The sequence below is a fragment of the Parus major genome, chromosome 20, assembly GCF_001522545.3.
Source record: "Parus major isolate Abel chromosome 20, Parus_major1.1, whole genome shotgun sequence".
Lineage (NCBI taxonomy): Eukaryota > Metazoa > Chordata > Aves > Passeriformes > Paridae > Parus > Parus major.
In genome coordinates this window covers 7,942,442-7,956,026 of record NC_031788.1, presented here as the reverse complement: position 1 = coordinate 7,956,026, position 13,585 = coordinate 7,942,442, and the positions used below count along the sequence as shown (strand labels likewise).

Here is a 13,585-nt window from a genome sequence, read left to right as displayed (position 1 = left end):
CACTTATGCATTAGATGACTGAACAATAAACCTCGTGAGCGGAACTTCAGAGCAGCTGTTACCTGGCAAGTCATCGCTTAATTGTCATACAAACCCTTCCAACAGCTTTCAGAGAACAAGCTCTGAATGCACTTGAGAAATAAACTCCCCATTGAATTAATAATTAGGCCTTTCATGGGCTGGAAGATTCCAGCATGGCAAACAGAGATGTTGGGAATACACCCAGGGAGCTGCTGGCATTGCTGCTCACAGCAGTTGCTTGGTGCCATCTGTAAGAAGCTGCTTGATCCAGCAACACATCCCTAAGTGGGTATGAATGAACCAACCAACAACTCAATAATCAGCTTATTGTTAATAGATCTGTTTAGTTCCTTTGATAGGAACCAGCAAAGGACTTTTCCTGAATAATGAAAGGCAGGGAGTTAAACTTTCCCACTCAGAGCCTGTGCAATACTAGAGGGTGGACTAATTCCCCAGGGAAAAACGTCCTATTTTGTGAAGCTATAGAAGCTCCCATGTTCCCTGCCCACAGCTTTCTTCATATAAAAGTAATCCACAGCAAGAACATTCTTTAAGCATTTACAGAAATCTGCAGATTGTTAATGGTGTTTGCAACCAGAATTATGGCTTCCTACCCAGATGAAGATCACCTTTAATTGTGCCACTGATTCTGTTTCAGACAGCAAGCCCAGATCCCAGTATGTTGACAGTCAAACTGTATCAAATTTATGGAAATAATGTGACTAGAACAGGAGAAAAAAAGCAAAGTCCAAATGTAATTTGGAGATAAATGTACTTTGAAAAAATTAGCTATCCTGCTAAGGTCAGAATTTGGCATATAATGATGTAAATATCATACACTGATGTGTGGATAGAAGGCTCAAATACAAGATCCTGGCCCAGGCCTCACTAAAACTCCATCAGCAGAAAAGTTAATATTTTTTACAGTACTTATATATATATAATAACCAGCCATGTAGAGACTCAAAATATATAGTGAAGTGTTGTCTTAATCTGGTTGCAAGCAGCAATATTTCTTTCAGTCTCACAGCTATGCCAATACCAACTTTCATTAAGAGCAGGAAGCCTGATTTACAGCTGAAAATAACCAAACAAGACAAAAATAAATTCCCAAGGAAACTGCTTCTTGTAAAAACCGAAGTATATGAGAACCCCATGCCAGCTACTTCACATCCTCCCTTCCCCAGTGCATCCTCCCTGCCAGCACTGAGCCAGCCCAGCACCTCCCAAGGGTTTGCTCCCTCAGTTTCTGCTGCAACTGGAAATTCCAATTTAGTGACTCAGGAATGTTTTGATCTCCCCATCCAATCCCATTATTCAGCAGGCCAGATCCACTGACCCAGAGCTCTACATAATACCCTGCTTGTAATTACTTGTAAATATCCCCACTCCTTATTACATGATATTCACAATCCAAATAAAAGCAGAGAAGATAAAAGGACAGATGCTGGAAAAGGAATGAGAGCACTCAAAATCCACATCAGTGCATGACACCCCGTTCAACAACACACACAAGAAAGAAAGAAGTCTGGGAGGAATATAACTGTTTAAGAATCAGAAAATAGAGAAATGAGTATGAAAATTAGAAGAAAAAAAGATTAAAGAATTATAAAGATAAAAACAAGAAGCTACACAAATGCAAACTGAATTCAGCAACACATTAAAACTGGTAAGTTTTGTAACACAAAGGAAGAAATTCACTTGGGGAGGTTGCATGCTCTTCCAACCATTTTGCTCATAGCACAACCAGCTCTTCCAGCCTTATTTCTCCTGCAAATTTGAATCCAATTTATACACTGTTGTAGCTTCCCCATATACTGGAACCATAAAGAGGCTCAGCACCCTTTCCTTCTCTAACCAAGAGACAGATACTGCCTTCTCCTTCCAGAAATCAGACATATTCTCAGCTCTACTGGACAAAAAGCATACGTATTTCTTCAGAACTCAAACCTCCTCTGAGAGATGGAGGAGAACCCTTTTTACAGAATAATTCTACTGGTAGAATTGTCCTCATCCTGCTCCATATGTTGCTACCAGAAAGGGGGAATTATCTAAGCATACGTTGCTCCATAATCCATCTTCATCATGTACAGGATAGCTTTATCAGGGTTAGCAAGTATTTAAAGAAACAAGGTTGCAGTTAAGGCAAATAAAATAAAGTAAGTCAATATACAAGATAGAAACTCCCAAGTCTTTATTTTCACACCCCTTCTTGATTATATGACTTGCTAAATAAATCATTACTGGAAAAACAATGTGAAAAAGGTGAAGAGAAAGCAATCTGGCTAGCAAGTGCCTGAAGAAGACCACTACTATTTTAAAGCACTCTTCTTCACCCTGTGCCTGTCTTGAAATAAAGATTTTTAACCTATTAATTGGAGCATTAACATTTTCCTATTTCATTAAAGCATCCAAGAGTGTTTTGGCATTGATATTTTTTTATATCACAGCACAAAAGCCTTTCAGCTGGATTTTGCTATTCAGTTTGTGACCTTTTGATAAAGATCATGTGAGAGATCTCATATCCATAGAAACATTCTGCTTTAACATATAAGCCCTGATGGAAAGCTGAGTATCCAGAGAATTGATGTAAATGCACACATCTCCCAGAAAAAAAGAACTTTACTGTGTCAAAATCCACCTGCCTTGGGAACAGAGGGCAGGTCTCCTACACTGAAAGACTGTGATACTAAAAACTTCATTAAATTCTCTTGATTTCTTTTTAAAAAACATAAACACACAGCTTTTAAATAATTGAAATCTCGAACAATACCATTTTTCTGCTAAATTCAAGTCTGAACCAAGGTTAACATCCACGACAGCTGACTGCAAGGGAGGTTACACTGAAACTTGTGACAAACTTAACTACAGCGACAGTGTTGTTTCTCTAATGAGCTTAGCAGATTAAAATGTAACCATTTAAGTCTGATTGACCAACCTGTTATAAAGACTTGTGACCTTGTACCCTACACAAGAGTAAGATTCAAACCTACTGGTGGTTTTCCACATTAGGGAAGAAAATATGAAGTATTGGATTTGCATTTTCTATCCTCTCTCCTCAATTAAAATAATTACTCTAAAAACCTGCGAGGGGGGGTTAGTGGATTCCCTACTTAGGATTTCATTGCTCCTATTTAATCTTTCAGCAATATTGAATTATTGTTTATGACATCACAGTACTTTATGTGCAGAGTGCAAGTATCACAAACTGAACACGGCTATAAAAAAAAACCACATCTGCTTACTCAGTCAGTTAAAAATTCAGCAGCTCTGTTTGCTTTGTTCATTATTACTCTTAATTTTTCTTCCCTATAAATAGTTTTTGAATCACTGTGACTACTCACTGCAAGTTCACTAGAACAAATCATCCTACCCACAACATTCCCTGCTGTGGGTGGAGTGGTGCTGATGCCACTTCTTCTGGAGAAGAAGTACCTTAAACTTCTTCAAAGACATAAAGCCTCATTTCTGCTAAGTGGGTTGTATAAACTACATCAATAAAAAAACCCTCATATTGTTAATGATTATATCAATATAGCCTAACCTTTAAAATATAAAAGAACACTTGGAACAGAGGGGTCTACTCATATAAAAATGAGATTTATGCTATTATGTCACACCTGTAGGTAAGACAACTAAAGCCTTTTAAATAGGAATAAAAGAAAAAAAGAAGTCTATTGTCTTGTGTAAGAAAAGGTTGAGAAAATCATGTCAAAACATGAATCCCTTGACAGACTGCTACAAAAAGAGAATTTAAGGGGAGAACATCGATCCAAGCAGCCCCTTTTTACAGTACAGGAGGTTTTTGCTTGGTTAAAAAGAAGGAACAAAGTAAGGTTACAAAGTACAGCAAAAAAGCCAAATAAGCAGTTTGAGACACAAAAGGAACAGAAAGGAACACATCTTTCAAATTGCAACTTGGTTGGCAAGGGGCAAGAAGAAGATTTATCCAAAATTAACTTGGAAGGGCAGGGGAAGGTGGTTCCTCTCTGTGCTCATCAACAGCAGTAGGACATGGAGGGGAAAAAAGTTCATTCCTTTTTTCTTTTCCAGAGGCAGATGAAAAGTTAAATGAGGGTTTCCCCATACACACAGTTTAAATAATATACAAGTATGGTCTTACAAACTGCAGAACAGATACCAAAATTATTGTACACCTAATTTGGTGTTAGAACTGCTTTGTCATCAAATAAACACTATAAACTCTCTTGGCAGTTTCTATCATGAGCAGTTTTTGCTAAAGACTTTGAAATTAATAGTTTATTTTAATGAATGAAAAAGCAAGAAAGGAAGACCATTTTATAGCAACAACTGAAGGCAACACTGGTATCTTCAGCCTGATCTAAAATGATCCACTCTGGTGTTCCCCTTTTGAGAAACTTCACCTATTTTCAGATTATTAATCTCTGCTCTTTAATGGTTGTCTCCCACCAAGCACATAAATCTTCCACTTAAAAAGTTCTGCATAAAAAGGCAAAATAATCAGAATTGAACAGCAGAACTTACAAAGAATTTATATTTTCCAGAAACAACCACCCAGCCAGCTCAGGAACAGAAAAGCCAAAATGCCTTTATATGATTACCAGGAACCCAACGTCACTGCCTCTGGCAGAGCCTATTTCACAGGATACTAGGTTTTGTTCTAAAAATTAAGCTTATTTATTTAATAATACAGACAGAAAGTAAACTCCCCTGCCCCCCACTTCTACCTCTGGCATCCAATCAGGTCCTCCAGCCTAAGGTGGTGCATAATTATTCAAGCAGCACATATATCCACTCAGTTAAGTTCCAAAGGCTTTAGTTCCAGAGATTATTTATTCTGCAAAGTTAAAAAATTAAGTATATCTAAAGATTCTCTCTTCTCCTAATTGCTCAACTGGATTTCCCCAGTTTTTGTGGAAGGTGGGGAGGAGACTATTTGATTATTTCACTTCCTCACAGAAACTGAGCAATTGATGTTGTAAAAGATATTTCAGGCTTGAAAAAACAACTGAAATAAAAACAAAACAAATAAAACATTACCAGGAGAAAGTAGTGCTCTGATTAGAAGTGGGGCACAAGCTGTAGGTAAAACTCCTCTGACCATTGCAAGGGGTAAGCACAAACCCAAACATATCAATACCCCCAGAGACTATCTCCAGGATATATATAGAGATAGATATATATACATATAGATATATATAGATATATATAGATATATAGAAACAGATTATATAGATACAGATATATAGATATAGATAGATATATGTGTCATGGAAGGCATTCTTCACTTTATGCCACAGATTTCTCCCCTCTGGGTGGTGTCAGATGTTACAGAAAATGGTCTAAAAACTGTGATGAAATGAGTTTCATTCAGAAGCATGGAAGGAGCTAAAACCACAGAATTCCACAATAAAATCTGAACTGACCAGCACAGTTTGTATTACTCAAAATTTCTACTTGTTGTTTTGGCAGGAAAATACAACCAAGTTCCTTGAGAAGGCTGGGTGATGCCAGAGGTGATGCCTTCACTGCAAATATTTCAGTTTCTTCTCAGGTGAATTAAACCAGAGCCCATGTCCAGGGACAAACACACAGTAAATTACAGGAGAAAGCACCTTGGGGTAGAGAATACATTTATTCCCTAGTGATCCCAAATTCATCCCTATGAATACAATGCTAATGTCACAATATTCTCATGATATCCCCAGAATGACACCCAGTACACCCCCTGCATGCTGGAGTCAGCTCTTTCAGCTACAAATACCCAAACAAATCACAGGGCTGGATTAAAAACAGCTTTAATTTAAACTGGCATTCTCTTACAGGAGACAAACTCTTTGGTATTTTCTAACCATACAGTGTGGTTTCACCAACAAAAAGATTTATTTTGTACTACTCCCCCACAAACCATAATGATATTTATTTCCCCTGTTCCCTCACTCTGCATACATTTAATCTGCAGACTGCCTGATGAAGGATGTCCTCAGTTCCACCACTCAGTCTAGCAACAGTATTTCATGGCTGCTTAAAAAGAAAAAAACAAAGCCAGTCCATAATTTAGAAATAATAAGGGAACAAAGAATGTATTTGTCCTACTGATTTTCCCACTAACTCACTGATGATTTAATAAGAAAAGACACTGCTTGAATTTCAGACCACAGACTTAGCCTGAAAACCTGACACTTCAGGAAAAACCACGTTCAGATTTTATTTGTAACTGAGTTTTCTAACACTATAATTGGGTAAGAATTAGAACACATACAGATTTTATACACTAGGTTTTCAGACAGGAGTCACATTTCAGAGGGCTTAGAACCAAAAGGCCACTATTATACAGGGACATAATTTAATCACTGCCATTCCCAAGGCCTTTCAGTTTCAGCACAAAGTAGGGAATTATCACATTTAGTCTTTTCCACCTAAATAATAGATAATAAAGTCAGAAAACTGTATGCATAGTTTTTGGCTGATGTTTTTATTCTTCTCTCTGATTTTCTCTAACACTGGAGCGTGACAGATGTCTCTTCACTCTGACTGTACCCCTGATGTGATGCCATCAGTACAATGTTAAACCAGGGTCATTCCTCCATGTATTCCCCAAACCAAGGGTATGTCCTCCTGGAGCTCCTTAACCGGAACAAAATTAGCTGTAAAATAGCACCTTTCCTCATGTAGGGTTATTTAAAAATAATATTTTATACATCTATACATTTAAACAGCCTCAAAACAGCAAGAGTGAAAGGCATCACAGATCCTTTTTAACAGTAAGAAGGACCTCCCTGGCCTTTATATGGGAAACATCAAAACAAGTCACAGGAAGAAATGTGGTTTTAAGATAAGCTGCAGGAAACCAGGGTAAGGAGTTGTGCATTACAGGACAACCATAGGAGATGCTGGGTTTTCATCATCCAGGATGTTGCATCCAACGTATACTCCATGCCAGGTCAAATAACAAAGTCATGTTGGCTGCTGGCCCTGTTATCCAAAGCACTCAGGGAAAAAGTAAGGTAGGCTGGGGAAATTACCCTCTGCACCTTCCAAACACCTTCTGATTAATTCTGACTGCCTGGTTTTCTCAAGTCAATAGTGAAAAGCCAATGTTGTGCCAATTTAAAAGTTCAACAAGAATGAAGGGAGCGAGTGTTGAAATCAGGAACTTTGTAGGAAAAGAAAAAGTAAGACTTTATTAAGGAAAATAATATTTTCACTAGTTACTGTCCAGACAAAAGTAATTCTATAGAACATGCATTTATTTTGCTCTGTGATAAAAATGGCCAACTCCAAGCAAGAATGTTATTTCCCAGCATTATCTTTAGAGCCCTCAGAAGTAGGGCTGACTGACCAATGATTTGTCAAACCAAACTTCAAAACAATAAAGCAAATTTTCTAAAGAGAAGACATGCTTCAGACCCTGTTCTTCCTTCACCACTCAGCAGAAGAACTCCAAGACACCTCAGAATTGTACAAGTGAATACAGCACTCTGTGTGACAGAGCTCAGTAGGCATCACATGGAAAATGTTCCTCAAGTTCTCAAAGAACAGCAACTCAGTGCTATCAGCAATTCACTGTTCTAACAGTAACTAAATCTAGCTTTTAAATTCAATTTAAAACAGAAATACTTCTGGTTAGAGCTTCCCAGAAACAGGTCACCTCATGTTTCAGAGGATTTCATGGTCCCTTCCCTCCTCAAGAACAGCAGGTGAAGAGGTACCAGGGAGTGATGGGAAGAGTGCAGGATCCAGGACCTCCAACCAAGGTCCCACCAAACACTCCAAATCTCTTCCCCAGGTCACTGCCCAAGGGGCCCTGCCCAAAATGCCACACAGATCAAGTCAGGTGAGGTGTATCAGATGGGTCCAATGTGTCAGATCAAAGCTGTCATCAGTCTGACCTGGAACTGCATTGGGATAACTCCAGTCCCTGGTGGATGTGGACTAGAACACATCTTAAAAAAAACCAAACCCAGCACTGCTTCAATTCCCTGTCCAGATGATTGCACAGGGATCCCATATGGCCATTGTGAAAGCACACGAACACTTATTAATTTTATTCCCCTTCCACCTGCTTTTATCACAATGTCACATGGCTCCCAAAGGCAACTGCAGTCCAGACTCTGAACAGGATCTTACACATCCCATTTTGTCTGCTCATTCCCCTTCCTGTACTTCTATCAGAAGCAAGAGCATCAGCTTCCATGATGACCTTTGAACCACAGAGAAGAAAAATTAAGACATTACTTAAAATATTTTTAACGATAATCTCTTACCCTCAGGAAACTCCAGAAGCAACCTGTAATTACAAATATCTCATCTGATGGGGCCTAGCCTTGGTAGAATTTCCTGCACCTGGCACATCACATTCAAGATTATGGCAGATATTACCACTAGAAACTGCCCACAACATCTGGAGTTTAGATCCCAAGTCCCCCTCCTCTCTACAAGCAGCTTCAAACCTAATTACGTGTTTCCAGTAAATGTCCCTAAATCCCCAAGACATGAGATGCAGATTCATAAAGAAAATTCTCCGACAACTGACCCAGGCAAAGGCCTACATAAATAAAACTGCACAGCAACAGAAAAACCTGCTAAGACATAAAATAAGTAATGGCAGATGGGATGGAAAATAATATTTCCATTTGAAGTACAGCCAAAAAAATTAAAGACATAAAAGGGAAAATGCAAAGAGAAGACCTCTGTGAGGTTCTGCTTTCTGGAACTGCATAGCAAGTCACTGTAATGACATCAGACAACTCTGGACTTCTCCCTTCCCTGCTACAAATGAGCAATCGTTCTGTACATTCACTTTTTCTACAGATTGTTCCTTAAAAGTCGCAAAGGTTCCAGAATCCCTGACAACAAACACAATTTTAGTAAGACCCAGATGAAACCAAGGAAGGACTGTGAAGTTCCCTGTGACCAAAGCAGAAGCAGGACTTTTAAAACAGTTCCTGACAGACATATAAAGAAATATTCTCAGAGGGAAGAGGAAGTCCCAAAGTCAGGAGGGGAAAATGTGGGGTGTTGGTGGAGCTCTGGTTTGAGCTTTTCTGTCACTGGTCTGAGATACTGCCTGTCATTGCAACAACTGAACTGCGTACTTGAATCATTCATTGGTCAGAAGCCACCACCACAAAAATGCCAGTTAATGAATGGAGACTTATGTCACAAAACAGAAAAAAAGGTTCCTTAGTGATGCTTTGGTAACAGGTAACCAAATGCCACTGGGTTGTTTGCTCAACCATTCGCCCAACAAAGTTTAGATGATGGCACTGAAGTATATTAAAAAGAGAAACAAATAAAGAGCCCCAGTCTTCCATTGAGAAACTCTATTCTCATTTACAAAACCCTTGAGCAGATTATGAAAGAGGAGATGGCAGCTGCTAATTTAACTCGGGCCTAGAGGACTCGTTCTGTTTGCACCCCTGTGTACCACAAACCTTCAATTTTCTCCTTTCAGTACTTGCACAAGAAGATAAAAAACTTGCACCCAGAGGAAAAAAACACTTAAATTTTACTGAATTTGGTCCTACAACACACTGGCACTGAAAACACTTCACCATTAATGAAAGAGGCAGAAAAAGGCTTTAAAAAGGCACATTTCAGTGCAATGCAGATACAAGATAAGTGGAAATAGGAGTTGCTAGGACATAAGAAATTTTAACATATACTAAAACAATCTTATTCATGTTCTCCCAATTAAAAAAACAATGTATCAACAATGCATTAGAAACTCATAATTAATGTCACTAATTAGAATTAAGTATTCTATGCAGAAAAAAATGGTAACCCTTTTTATTGGCTACCAACACTTTGTTAAAAACATTTAAGCAATCTTTTGAGGCACCTTCTGGAACACTGGTCTATCAGTTTGCATGGCCTGAAATAGGAAGCAAAGTGCCTCTGAAGGTAAAATATGTCCTTTCCAACAACTGTGCCTCATATGTTTTTATTGATTAAGACAATATTTCAACTAAGGAAATCCTAAGATATCACAACATTCAAACTCCTTTCTTTCAAGATTGAAAGCAGCCACTGGCTAACCAACCACCATCACCACAGAGTACCAGTACTGCTTAATCCAAACTAGTTCAATTATCAGACTACCTGGAAAATAACTTCTCCAGGTTAAAAGAAACAGTGCGGTTCTTCACTTTGGTCCTGGCCATTGGTGACGTTCCTCATCCCTCCCTCTGGATTCTGTAATGACCCAACTGTCCCAAGGCCCAGGTGGCCACAACTGAGACAGGGGACAGGCTCACTGCAGGAGTCTGTGCCATCTGTTGAGAAGGTGGGGGTCACCCCACTGAACCCCCAAGCCGCACACTCCTGCTCCTGGAAAACATCCTTTACCTTAGGCCAATGGAGAGAGACACAAGATCCTCATCTTCCCAGGCAGAGGCAAAGCTAAACAAAGAGGACTTGCACAGCTCAAGAGCAAACTGTGAGGGAAATCAGTTGATGTATTAAAACTACCTTAAATTAATCCCTGTTTGTGGTTTGACAGGAGAGCAGTGAAGTTGCCAGCAGATGCCAGTTTGCATGCTCTGGGGGAGGTACTGGAGTGCTCAGTCAGGGTATAAGGTCTGCAGAAAAGTTCTGGCAATCCATTTCCAGACATACAGAAAAATATTTTGATCTGGTTATTAACATTAACGATACTTAAAAAAATATTACAAACTGGCAAACTGATATAAGAGGGAAATACGGCAAATATCAGAGGCCACTTACAGCACCACTGTTCTAAGTCAAGTCATTCAATGGATAGACAGGATTTGCTGAAGGCCCTCCCAGCCTTCAGTTGTGCCTGCTTTCCCAGAGAGGATATTCTGGCAACTGAGTTCATAAATTCAAAAAATAGAGTCAGAATGGCAATTTTTATATTTGACCTAAAACTCGGTTTCTTAAGTAATCCAATTAGACTTCCATTCATATTCCCTGCCACACTGTTTAACACAAACAAAAGTCCTCCTTGAAGCTCACCACAAAAGAACTACAATGAATAACAGCATCAGTACTGACAACCATCCCCTTCCAAACACAGAACCTGTGAGGGCAAGGGGTCTCAGCATCAATGCTTGTGTTGCCAGGCTCATGGAATCCCACACTGCTTTGGTTTGGAAGGGACCTTGCAGATCACTTAGTTCCATTTCCCTACCATGGGCAGGGACACCTTCCACTATCCCAGGCTACTCCAATCCAGCCTGGACTTGAACACTTCAGGAATGGAGCAGCCACAGCTTCTCTGGGCAGCCTGTGCCAGGGCATCACCATTCTTCCTCTCTGGGAAGAATTCTTCCCTAGTATCCAAGCTAACCCTGTCCTCTGTCACTTCAGGGGCTGGAGTTACTTAGATACTGGAAGGGGCTCTAAGGTCTTCCTGGAACTTTCTCTTCTCCAGGCTGTACAACCCCAAATGTCAGTTTGTCTCTATAGCAGAGCTGCTCCAGCCCTGGAAGCATCTTCATGCCCTGCTCTGGACTCTCCAGCATGAAAGTTCTTAAGTAATACTCTGGTGCTGCTCCATGTTTTCCAAAGTATGAGGATCCAAACTCCCTCACTGACTCCATGAATGCCCTTCACGCAGCGTGGTGAGATTGTTATGAGAAGCCTGTCCATACCACAGCTGCATTCCAACCCCTGTTCCCATCATCTGCTGCAGAGCAAGCCTCTGGCAGGCTCCAATCATCCTGGGCAACCTCCCTGGTGAAGCCAGGTCAGTGATGATCCACCAGGTCCACAACGTCAGCCACAAACCAAATCAACTGCCTACAGCCCCCTGCAAACCCAGACAGGCTACCAAGACAGCAGGAGGTGGATCCTTGGGCACTGGGAAAGACCGAAACAGTGTTCATACTTCCTAGGAATAATCAACACTACAAGTCTACACTAGGAGATGTGCTACAAAACATTACTTTTTTCAGGCATTCACTGACAAAATATTGCTAAATATAACAGACAGATACCCTGGGAAAGAGGGGAACCTTCCACTTGAATCTCCAGCCTGCAATCTATCAATGCAACACACCCCAGATTTAGGAGGAACATGACCATGTTGCAGCATCTCCCCTTTCATTTAAATACTGAGGACAATCCCTAAGATGAAATAAATGAGGGAGAGAGAGAAGTATTTATTTATGCTTACAAAAAGCTGTTTGGCTGAAAATCCCATCTCCAAAGCCCAACTTCTTCACAAAGCAGATTCTGCACTGCCAGCAACACGACGAATTTCTCCAAAGCCCTTAGAGCATGGCGAGAAAACCACAGGAAGCTGCTCAATAAAAATAAACTTCTTTTCATCTTACACTCTATATATTAATGTCAATTTCTCTTCCACTCCAGCTTCTGTTTCTCTTCTTTTCTCCCTCCCAGGGTATAGCAGACTTGATTTATTAGAGCTAATTCATTAAAGCAAATTAATTTGGCATCTATTTCTCAGGATCCCTTAGTCAGATTAGGATTCTATCATATTCTATCAAAAGCAAACAAATGCAAACACTGATCCTAAGCAACCTGAAACCAACAGATGCCTGAGAAGCTGAAAATGCCTCTAATGAAACTGCAGTCAAAAGAATAAATTCCACTTCAAGGAGGCTGCTACAATTCAAGAATTTAAATAGGTCCAATCCTGACGCATTTCCAAAGGAAATCCTTGCAGCTCTGCATACTTTGGAGAGCTTAATTTACCCAGAGAAATGGGTGAACCACCACTGCTCAGCCACTGGGTGACTGCGGCCTGCAAGTTTTTTGCTTCAAAAGCAGCAAACTAACACAGTATTTAAGCACACACACACAGCATTTCCCTTTCCTGATGATAAGCTGGCACAAGGCAAACATCAGCAGGGAAAATTAGATTATTTCACACCGGTCTGAGACAATGTACCAAATTTATGCTTTTTTTTTTTTTTTTTTTAAGCCTTACCGCAGCACAGACAGCTCAACAGCAATGTCTCACAGTGCACGAAAATTAACACACCAACAAAAATAAAGCTAGAAAAGATAAAACCATTTGGCTTTCCCTCTTATGTCAGACAGGATGGCCTTCACCTTGCTCCCCAGGGAGCACCGGCTCCATCAGTGCCCACTCTCCACTAATAAACTCAAGGCTTTGTGTCACTGGTGTGGAACAGTCAGGTATTGATACAGCACAAAAGCAGGAGCGAGGCGCTATCAGGGAATCCGCTGTCTCCGTTCGGTCCAGTTGCATTCCGTATCTCCAGAATTACCTGACCGGAATTCTTAATTTGAGAGCCAGAAGACACTGCACGAATAAACAGAAATATGCTGCCTTTGCAAGTTTCACGTTGTAAAGGCTGGATTTGCTTCCCGTTGCTGGTACGTCATTCATTAAGCACTTCATCAGCCAAGCGGCTACTAATTATTTCGATAAAAATTAAGCAGGATAATGTAAGGAAAGGGAAAGGAAAATCACCCCGGCTTCTGGAGCGAGCCAGAGTGATTCACGGCTCCCACACACAGAGATGACTTTCATTTGGAATTCACCTTCCCAGGCCTTTTGTTCGGGGTTTTTCCCCCCTGCTCCGAGGAGTGGGGGGGGCGCGGGACCCGCACCGCCACCGGGGAC

The 13,585-nt window shown here is 40.3% G+C and overlaps 1 protein-coding gene across 1 annotated transcript in view; it reads right to left on the bottom strand.

The window, feature by feature from the left end:
• DNAJC5 (DnaJ heat shock protein family (Hsp40) member C5) overlaps window positions 1-12,474 on the bottom strand; it is a 29,605-nt gene extending 17,131 nt beyond the window's left edge. The window contains exon 1 of the mRNA XM_015647610.3: window positions 12,146-12,474. The gene's annotated coding sequence lies outside the window, so the exon portion shown is untranslated. The remainder of the gene's footprint in view (window positions 1-12,145) is intronic.
• Between the last annotated feature and the right edge of the window lie 1,111 nt (window positions 12,475-13,585).